The sequence below is a fragment of the Ricinus communis genome, chromosome 1 (genome assembly GCF_019578655.1).
Source record: "Ricinus communis isolate WT05 ecotype wild-type chromosome 1, ASM1957865v1, whole genome shotgun sequence".
Taxonomy (NCBI): Eukaryota; Viridiplantae; Streptophyta; class Magnoliopsida; order Malpighiales; family Euphorbiaceae; genus Ricinus; species Ricinus communis.
Window position 1 is genome coordinate 24711905 of NC_063256.1, and position 11397 is coordinate 24723301.

At 39.5% G+C, this 11397-nt stretch overlaps 1 non-coding gene across 1 annotated transcript; it reads right to left on the reverse strand.

Moving 5' to 3' along the window:
- Positions 1 to 1808: 1808 nt before the first annotated feature.
- On the reverse strand, positions 1809 to 1915 carry LOC112535126. The gene has a single exon (XR_003079319.2). It is a non-coding gene; the product is annotated as a small nucleolar RNA R71 (small nucleolar RNA).
- Positions 1916 to 11397: the final 9482 nt, after the last annotated feature.

Consider the following 11397-nt stretch of genomic DNA (forward strand, 5'->3'; position numbering starts at 1 on the left):
GTTGCACGGGCCGTGCATATATGCACTAACCATGGCACGGGCCTTGGCACGGACCGTGGCATGACAATGGCACTTCTACCTATAAATAAGCACACACAAAACGAGACAAGGTTCCGCTTCTGATTTATGAACTTGTCTACGCGCGCGACCCCTCACTTCTGCACCTCTGTTCTTAACATTTTGGGAGACCAACGTCAGTTCAAAGGATTGATTTGGAGGATTCAAGCAAAGATTGAAGTTTTTAGACAATTGACCGAGACATCCGAGATCCATACTTGAGGCTGGTTTCAGAATTGGCACTTGCGACATTCCCACTCCGATTCGATAGAAGAGCGGTTATATGTTCCATTTTCTTTTCTGTTATTTATTTCCTTTTGTATTTGTTTCTTTCATTATGAGTAGCAAGGACTGCCGAATCCATTGGGGTTCACCTTTATTGATGGATTGTGTTTAATTATTGGATTTTTATCTACAATTTTTGTAATCTTCTTACTGTTTAGTAATAAAATTTGATTCAATTAATTTGAGACATTAAATTAATTGTCTTTTGGGTTGTTTCTTGACATTGAGAAATGCTTTTTACAACTGGAAATTAAATAGTAAGAACTGGTAGTTAACACTTAGAGATAAGGTTAATTCACTCGCCGGATTAAGAATTAACAACTCTTAATAGTTCTAAATCTCGCTTAATGCTAATCTGTAATAATCTGATAGGAAGAATAGGTTAGTGCAGATTTAGGAGCTAAGTGAGCTCGAAAGAGGAGCCGAGTTCGATTCAGGATTTAGGCACGGGTAGTAAGATTGGCAGTTTATAAAATCAACCTTAGAATTCCATCACTTAGATCCCCTTTGGGTTTGCTTTTTTTGTTACGATTGTCTTTCGATTGTCAGTTGCTATTGTTCCTTTATTTGCATTCATAAGCATTAGTTAATTAATTTAGACTTTTCACACCTTATTTCAGACTAAATAACATAACGAAAAATAGTAACTTTAGGTTTACCCGATCTCCAGGGATACGACCTTGATACTCACTAGTGCTAGACCGCATTGATAGGTTTACTGCCTTAGTTGTAGGTTGCATAAGTAGCCCATCAAGTTTTTGGCACCATTGCCGGGGAACATTAACGGTAAACTAGAGTTAACTATTTCTGTGTTCATTTAGTCATTATCTGTTTATTCATTCATTCTTTATTTTTTTTTATTTTTTGTTATTTTATTTTATTATTTTTGTTGATTGGTGGTTGTTTTGGTTTTCCGTTTCAGGTAGTTTATGACTAGGAGCTCTAACCCTGATCCCATAGCACCCTTATCTGACCCGGAGCGCTCTCTCAGATTATTGAGACGACGTTTGTAGGCAGTTGAGGAGGAGGACGGAGTTATAGTTTAGGTTCAAGGAGTTGACGCAATGGAGAACCTCAACCCCCAGGCCGATGACGATCAGAGGACGATGTACGAGTTTGCTCGACCATCTTTGGGTCAGACGAAATATAGTATAGTCAGAACTGCTGTAGTGGCTGACAATTTTGCAATAAAAGCCAACGTTATCCAGATGATCCAACAGAGCATGCAGTTTGGAGGATTGCCCAGCGAGGATCCCAATGCACATATCTCTAATTTCTTGGAGATTTGTGACACATTCAATATAAATGGAACAACCGACGAAGCTATTCGGCTGAGATTGTTTCCATTTTCCTTGAGGGACAGAGCTAAGAGATGGTTGCAATCCTTTCCACAGCAAACGATTACTACTTGGAAGGCGTTGGCCGAAAAATTTTTATATAAGTATTTTCCTCTCACTAAAACTGTTAAACTTAGAAATGACATATCTTCTTTTGTGCAGTTTGATGATGAAAGCATGAGCGATGGATGGGAGAGGTTTAAAGATCTTTTAAGATGCTACCCACATCACGGATTACCAGTATGGATGCAGGTTCAGACCTTCTACAGCGGGTTAAACCTTGCAACGAGGCAGATGGTGGATGTTTGCGGTAGGTGGGGCGCTAAGCGATAAGAGCCTGGCGGGCTCAAAACTTGATAGAGGAAATGGCCATGAACAACTATTAGTGGCAATCCTCTAGGAGCCGACCAGGAAGACAGGGAATGGTCAACCAAGCGGACTCTACAGCAACCTTGGCAGCTCAGGTGGAGCTTCTAACCAAGAAGATTGACCAACTCCAGATGCCAGTTCATGCCGCAGAATAACCCTTACAGCAATATTACAGTACGAAATGTACAGCGGGTTGTATGTTTGCTTCATCCTCTACTATTTTTCCATCTAATTCTGCTGTGTCTTCTGATGTTGAGCAGGTTGATTATATGGGGAATGCCCCAAGGCAGTAGAATAACCCTTACAGCAATACAAACAACCTTGGATGGCGCAATCATCCCAACTTTAGTTGCAGGAACAATAATGCCCAGGGTCTGCCAGGTTTTCAAAGATTTCATCAACAGCCACAGCAACAACTAGCTGGGCCTACACAAGCTCCTCCTCCACCAGAAAAGAAGTCAAATTTAGAGGAGCTTATGATGAAGTTTGTGACGTCTACAAAGACGAGATTCCAGCAGACTGATAGTGCACTTAGGAATCAGCAGGCCTCGATTCAGAACTTGGAGACTCAAATTGACCAAATTTCTAAGATGGTTTCAAAAAGACCTTCAGGATCGCTCCCCAGCACTATAGAGTCAAACCCGAGGGAGCATTGCAAGGCTATCACCTTGCAATCAAGTAAGAAATTGACTGGTTCTTCGCCTTTAGCTGATAAGGATAATATAATTGTGCAGGACGAGCCAGCTAAGGAAGGACCAGACCTTGAGGTGGTAGAGAATGAGAGAAGGAAAGACGACAAGCAAAAGAGCCCTGTGTGGGATCATCAGCCCCCGATTCCATATCTTCCGAGGTTGAGGCAGGATAAGGTGGACAAGCAATATAGTAAGTTTCTTGACTTATTTAAGCAGCTGAAAATTAACTTACCTTTTGTTGAGGCGATTTCGCAGATGCCGAAGTACGCCAAGTTCTTAAAGGAGATTTTGAGCAACAAGAGGAAGTTGGAGGATCTTGGTCCGGTAGTGCTTAATGAGGAGTGTTCAGCTATTCTCCAGAACAAACTGCCATTCAAGCGACGAGATCCAGGGAGTTTTACTATCCCTTGTATGATTGGTGATTTATCAATTAATGGTGCATTGGCTGATTTAGGAGCTAGTATTAACTTGATGCCCACTAGTTTATTTGCCAAATTAGGGTTGCATGAACCCAAGCCTACTAGGATGAGTGTTCCGTTAGCAGATAGGACTGTTAAAATTCCTAGAGGTATTGTTGAAGATGTACTTGTAAAGGTAGATAAATTTATTTTTCCTATGGATTTTATGGTGATGGATATGGAGGGTGAGAGCACTGTGCCTCTTATCCTGGGTAGGCCTTTCCTAGCTACATCGAGGGCTGTTATCGATGTAAGTGATGGAAAGCTTAAGCTTAGAGTTGATGATGAGACTATTACCTTTGACCTAGCCACTTCCATTAGACAGTCACTGGACTATGATAATACTGTGTATTCTATTGATGTGATTGATGATGTGGTTGAGTCCCATTTGCAAGAAATTTTATGTTCTGACCCTTTGCAGGTAGCATTAGCTGAGGATAAGGAGGAGTTGTCCAACGAGCAAGTGTTGCAGCAACTTGCTGTTTTATTAGCTTCTAAGCTGAGCTTGTCAACTGATCCCTATCTTTTTCTTGACAAGTCTGGGGTGCAGAAGGTAAAGACTTCATTCGAGGACCCACCAGTCTTAGAACTGAAGGAGTTACCGAGCCACTTGGTTTATGCTTTCCTGGATGAAGAGAAGCGCTTACCAGTAATCATAGCAGCCGATCTAACTCCTGAAGAACAAGCCATGCTATTAGAAGTTCTAAGGAAGTACAAGAAGGCCTTTTCTTTCAAGATAGCCGATATCCCAGGCATAAATCCAAGTTTCTGCTCTCAGAAGATTTCATTGGAGGATAATTTTAGGCCAGTTCTTCAGCCTCAGAGACGACTTAATCTGAACATGAAAGAAGTGGTAAAGAAGGAGGTAATTAAACTTCTTGATGCAGGTTTGATATATCCCATTTCTGACAGTTCATGGGTGAGTCCTGTGAAGGTTGTACCCAAGAAAGGAGGCATGACAGTGGTAAGGAATGAGAATGATGAGTTGATCCCAACTCGGACGGTAACAGGCTTCTGAGTTTGCATTGATTACCGTAGGCTTAATGATGCAACTCGGAAAGATTATTTCCCTCTTCCTTTCATTGATTAGATGATTGAACGTTTGGCAGGTCACATGTTTTATTGTTTCTTTGATGGTTTTTCAGGTTATTTCCATATTCCTATTGCACCTGAGGACCAAGAGAAGACTACCTTCACTTGCCCCTATGGGACGTTCGCTTATAGACGGATCCCATTCGGACTATGCAATGCACCGGCTACATTTCAACGGTGCATGATGGCTATCTTCGAGGACATGATTGAGGAGTCTATGGAGGTATTTATGGATGACTTCTCTGTTTTTGGTAATTCTTTCTCTCTTTGTTTGGCAAACCTTAAGCGCATGTTAGCTAGGTGTATTGAGGCTAACTTGGTATTGAATTTGGAAAAATGCCATTTTATGGTGAGAGAGGGGATTGTTTTAGGGCATAAGATCTCTCAGACTGGGATGGAGGTGGATAGAGCTAAGGTAGAAGTTATATCTAAGATACCTCCTCCTAGTTTTGTTAAGACTGTTAGAAGTTTTATGGGCTATGCAGGGTTTTATAGGAGATTTATTAGAGATTTTTCTAAGATTGCTAGGCCTGTCACTCAATTGTTAGTTAAGGATGTACCTTTTATTTTTAATGATGCATGCTTGGCTGCTTTTAAGTTACTTAAGAAACTTCTGACTAAAGCCCCGATCATGGTTTCTCCTGATTGGGGGCTACCTTTTGAACTGATATGCGATGCTAGTGATTATGCAGTTGGAGCTGTGCTTGGACAGAGTATTGAAAAGAAGTTCCAACCCATTTACTACGCTAGTAAGACATTGACAGGAGCCCAGGAACACTACACTACCACAGAGAAGGAGTTGTTGACTGTTGTTTACGCCTTCAACAAGTTTAGATCATACCTCGTTCTCTCCAAAACCATTGTCTTCACAGACCACTCGGCGTTGAGGTACTTATTCTTGAAAAATAATGCGAAACCGAAATTGATTTGGTGGATTCTTTTGTTGCAGGAATTTAATGTCGAGATCAAGGATAAGAAAGGCACGGAGAATCTGGCAGCGGACCATTTATCGAGATTGGAAAGTCCTCACTTGGATAACACGGCCGTGTTAACCTTCCTCATGGGCATACTTAGCTCGTTTCGATAGCTTTGACGTCCTTATGCTCCAATTCTTTCCTTTATCATCCTTTGACCTCTTTTGGACCTAATGCATATAAACATACATATAGGGTGAGTGTTGAGACCAATTCACATCCAAATGTCCATAAAATCAATCTTAAAAACCCCATTTAGATGTGTGTATTTTACGCACATAAAATAACCCCACACTTAGATCATTGCTTGTCCTCAAGTAATCAAAAGTAAAATAAGGAAAATAAACCACTAAGGAACAACACTTAAACTGACAGACAAGCTAGAGAGCTCCTGCACATATCATTAACAAGCGTAAGTTAAACAAAAAGAAACGAAGCAATCAATTTAAGTATCATAACCAAGATGCCAATAATTCGCAAAATACTGTCTTAACAAAATTAGTCAGAACCAACTCCTCACCAGATTCACTCAAAATCACTCAAAGTGTTTAAAGGATAGTGTTTAATCGCTCAATGCATCAACTACTGCCTTACGTACTATATGCTTGCTCTTAAATCCTACTTTTACCACTTATGGAGAGTCAACAGCCATGTCAAGAGGTCTTTATAAGAGTTGTAATGGGGATTAGGTAAGGGTAGGTAAATTTGGTCAGAGTTGAACCTATGGTGTTCTGCAATGAAATACATGACCTGCTTACAAGTCACAATAATCACAAGGGGTAAACAATGGATAGTAGTCAAAGGTGGGAAATAGGAATTAAGTCAAAATGCTTAGCTCACTTACTTTCTTTCTTTTCATCACCTTTCCCTTTTATTCTTTTATTTTTATTTTTTTCTTTTCTTTTATTTCATAAGGGAAGAACATTCACATAATAGGGTGAATTTTTTTTTATTGAAGAAAGCTGCTATAAGATTCCATACTATTCCCAAGACAAGAATTCCCAATAAAAACAACTCATGTGCAGGATCATAATCCAAAGCAGAATAAAACTAAGTGGCAATGAAATATGATAGAAAATGGTGAAAGAGGGGGTTATCTACAGAATCAATAAACGAATGAAGGCTATTTGGCTAGAATGAAAAACCTAAGTGCCTCCATCATACCTAAGTGTTAAACTCTCCTTGTGGCCCTCATAAACATTACCGAGCAAGTTCTAAAAGCAAAGACAGTAATTGGCACTCTCAACAAGAAATAAATACAAGCATATAAAGTGTATGCTTACAATTTAGGCTCAATTTCTCACAAGTGTGCTTTTTGAGTAGGTTCCAAACAAAAATCATCAAAACAGAATTAAATAAACCAAAGCAACTTAGTGCAAAATTCAAACTAATTATCTTACATTCTTCTGCAAGACTCAACACTATCGGTTTTACCCGATCACATGGACATAAACAGGATTTCAAAAGCAAGTCAACAGTAAGACCATCGAAACAAAGTGAAAAATTTTCAAAATTTTACAAAACAATTGCACAAAGAATAAACAAATAATTAAGATGGGATAAATATCACCCACCCCACACTTGAAGGACACACTGTCCTCAGTGTACAAAATATAAGAAATGCAAAAGGGAAAAGAACTAACATACGACTATGGCTCCATGAGTGAAAGAGGTGCATCATTAGGGATATCAGGGCGCTGGCTAGTCTGTGGTAGAGGAGTGGCTGAAAATAATAAAATAAGGAATTAAAATCGAAATTGAAATTAAAATTAAATAAAATATGAAAACTAAAACTAATAAAATGTTTAAAAATGAAAAAAAAAGAATTAAAAATGAAAAAGAAATAAAATAAAATTTGGGGTGCCTCCCAAAAGCGCTTCTTTTTTATGTGATGAGTCTTCTTAGCTGGACTTATGGTGAAAAGCAAACGGGCGTGGTCGACGACCATCCATCCTTCTTCCAAGCAAATGGCTTCAAGTATCCGCTTAGAGGGATAATCGTTAATGTCCTCTTCCCGACTATCAAGCAAGCTGCCAGTATGATGGGCATGACTCGCTCCTCGTATAATTGCACGTAGTCATGATGCTCTAGGGGCTCTTCCAATTTGAAAACTGAAGTTTCACCAATTGGAAGGATTGACGATTGGGCAATTTCTTCAGGAACTTCAATGGTTTCCTCTAGTCCTTGTCTTGGTTCACTTGCTAGAAGAAACTCGAGCTCCTCCAAGACTTCTGCATTGGATAACTCATGCTCATCTTCCATCATCGAAGGGACTTGTGGAAAATCCACCAAAAATTCCTCTAACTGCAACTCAGCATCATCAACTGTATATTCTTGTTGGTAGTCTTTCAGAGGGATCATGTTTGCCTCTTCCTTTTCTGGTTCTATCTCCATGTTCAAAGAGTCGTCCTGCACATAAGCATCATCGTCAAACATAATAGATAAACCAGAAAAATTCTCACCTGAACGCAAAGTGACGGCACTCAAATGTTCCTCGGATTCAGTAGCGTTTGATGGAGTTCTCAATTGCTCTTCCGCTAGTAACTTGAAGATTAAGCCTACTTGATGCTCTATGTTGTTAATCAAGGTTTGTTGATCTTCAAGTATCCTCTCTGTTTGTTGGAATCTATCATCTAGACTTGTAATGAACCTCATCATCAGCTCCTTCGACACTAACTCTTCATCTTGAGTTGAAGGTGCAAGATTAGGCTACTGATGTGGTTGCTGAGATTCCAGTGGTTCTGGGCCATCTAAGCTCCATCCATGGGGTGAATGAGTGCTCCACTCTTGATTATAGGTGCTTCTATACGAGTCATTTGGCGAATTGCCCGTATAATTCACCTGTTCACAGTTATAAGAATAAGGAGTAAAATCACTGCACAATGGACAATCATTACTCAAATGTAAACCACAACAAAATTCACAAAAAACTTGAGATGAAAGGATAGGAGTGGAGAGTTGATCGGTAGCCCTACAAAACGATTCCACTCGAGCTTCTAAAGATGCACGGGTACCGTAATTTTTAGCCCTCTCTTGGTTCCTGATCCCATTTTCCAACGTGTCATACAAAGAGTTTGAATTTAACATTGAACCTCCTTATCATCCACTATCTGAATCATAAACTTAACTAAATAAATATGTACAAACAAAACAGAAATAAATATAAATAGAAAAAAATAAAAATAAAAATGGCTAAATTAACAAATAGCAAATTTCACTCTAGTTTTCAAACAACTCCCCGGCAACGGCGCCAAAAACTTGATGTGTGCTATCTGTGTTAGCTACAATCTAAGGCAGTGTACCTATCGATGCAGTCTAGCACTAACGGCGAGTATCAAGGTCGTATTCCTCAGGAAAGTGAAAGCCCAGAGTTACTCCTTTGTTCTTTGTTATATTAACCTAAAATTAGCGATACATAATTTGTAAACTAACTAATAGCTACAAGCTAAGTCCTAAAGGAGATGCAAGAGTAATTGATAAACGAAATAATCAAGACAAGAAGACAAACCCAAAGGGAATCTAAACTAGTTGGCAATCAAACAAAAGATAAAGGATCGGTGAGTCTAATTATGCTACCCGTGGATGAATTCTTAACCGAATTTGGTTTCTCTCTCTCGATAACCGAATTCCTAAACCTAATAACCTAAAGTTGGAATCTCTTCCTAATGATTGATTCTTAAATTAGCATTAAGCTTTAATCCACCTCTATTAAGCTTTGTTAATTCTTAATCCGGCTAGTTAATTATCCTTATCTCTAAGCGATTATTAACCAGTTCTTGCTATTCAAAATTCCAATTGCCAAATGGACTTCTCAATCACACAAAGCAATCTAAACACACAATTCACAACGTCTCATGAATAATGCATTATCTTATTAATACTGAAAATAAGAAGAATAGAAAATTAACCCAAGCAATCCAACAATATAATATCGAGCCAACATAGTAAAGAAATCCCAATGGATTAAATCAATTTAGCTAATCATGTTCATTATCAAAATCCACAAGAATTCAATTACAACAATGAGTAAAAAGGTAGAGAAAACTCGATTACTCCCTTGGATGAGAGTAAACAGCCCCAATTCCTCTTGCTCAATCTTGAATCGATCCTTGTTTCTCTTGCTCGATTTAAAAACCAATCGACGAACCTTGCCCAATCTTTAATCTTCGAAGGGAATCCGATTGAAACCTTGATCCAAGTCTCCTTTTCTCTTGGTTTCAGCTCAGAAAACCCTTAGAGAGAGAAATATTAGGGTTTTGGGACGTTCTAACCCTAGCCGCCTCCTCCTTTTCCTCTCTTCATTCTTTTAATTAATACCCCCTGTTGCCTTCAACACGGCAGTGTCCATGGCCGTGTTGGGGACACGGGCAGGTGTTCCTGGCCGTGTTACTCTCTCTGGCCGTGCTCCCTAAAAACTTCTTTTTCTTTCATGTTTGACGCATCCAACACAGCCGTCTTGGTAACACGGCTAGTGTTGAATCCAACACGGCCGTGTTAACCTTCCGCATGGGCATACTTATCTCGTTTCGGCAGCTTTGACATCCAATTATGCTCCAATTCTTTCTTTTATCATCCTTTGACCTCTTTTGGACCTAATGCACATAAATATACGTATAGGGTGAGTGTTGAGACCAATTCACATCCAAATGTCCATAAAATCAATCTTAAAAACCCCATTTAGATGTGTGTATTTTACGCACATCAGGACCCTTTCCCTCTTCATGTGGTAATAAATACATTCTGGTTGCTTTTGAATACTTCTCTAAGTGGCCTGAAGCTCAAGCTTTGGCCGCTAATGATGCCAAGGTTGTTTGCAGGTTCCTTAAGCGATTGTTTGCTAGGTTTGGCACACCTAGGGCGCTTATTAGTGATAGAGGAACACATTTCTACAACGCCCAATTAAAGAAGGTACTTAAGCGGTACGAATTTACTCAGCGGTTCTCTACTCCCTATCACCCCCAGACTAGTGGGCAGGTTGAGGTAACTAATAGGGGTATTAAATGTATTTTAGAGAGAACCGTTAGTACCGGTAGGAAGGATTGGACTCTTAAGTTAGATGATGCATTATGGGCGTTTAGGACTGCTTTTAGGACATTTATAGGTTTTACGCCCTATCGCCTTGTTTATGGAAAGTCATGTCATTTACCTGTTGAGTTAGAGCATAGGGCACTTTGGGCCCTTAGGACTTGTAACTTTGATATTGATTCTGCAGGTAAGGAGCGACAGTGGCAGCTGAGTGAGCTAGATGAGTGGCGCCAGTAGGTGTACGAAAACTCGTTAACTTACAAAGCAAGGATGAAGAAATGGCATGATCAAAGGATTCGTGGGCATAAGGAGTTTCAAGTCGGGGATCGAGTGTTACTGTACAACCTTCGCCTTCGTCTGTTTCCTGGAAAGCTGCAAAGTCGGTGGTCTGGACCATTTCAGGTCAGACAGGTCTTTCCATATGGAGTGGTGGAGTTACATCATCCCGAGAAAGGAGATTTCGAATTTAATGGGCATCGATTAAAACTTTACCATGGTAACTCGTTGGATGGTGAGCTACGAGTTCACCTAGTTTTGTATGCACATGAGGGTTGATCCGGATGAGTCAAGCTTAGGACTCAGCAAAAATAAGCATTTTTGTACATTCGATTCTGGCGATGCTTTTACGTTTTTGTTTTTAATTTTTGTTATTTCGTTATTTTCTTTAGACTTTATTTATTTTGATTTACTTGATTGAGTATGTTCATAATTTGTTTTTATTCCTCTGTTTTGAAGTTTTTGAGTATATTTAGTGTCGAAAAAACATATTTTATGTGTAAAAGGTGATTTGGACTAGCATTCGGGCAATTTTGGGCCCGTACGTGCATTTGGGATCATACACGGACAAAATGCACGGCCTGTGCATGTACGCGGGGCCCGTTGCACGGCCGGTGCATGAACCCTATTTAAAACGAAGTTTTTCATCATATGACCGGTTTGGCCAATTTTCCTCACCTTCCTTACTCTTTCTCTACTATTCTACTTCGTTAGAGACAATCGCAGTAAGCAATCTGTATTTTACGCTTATTCTTGCTTGTTTTGTTTTTCCATTCATACATGATTGTCATTTAGTCTTTCTTATACTTTTGTTGATTTTCGTATCATTGCT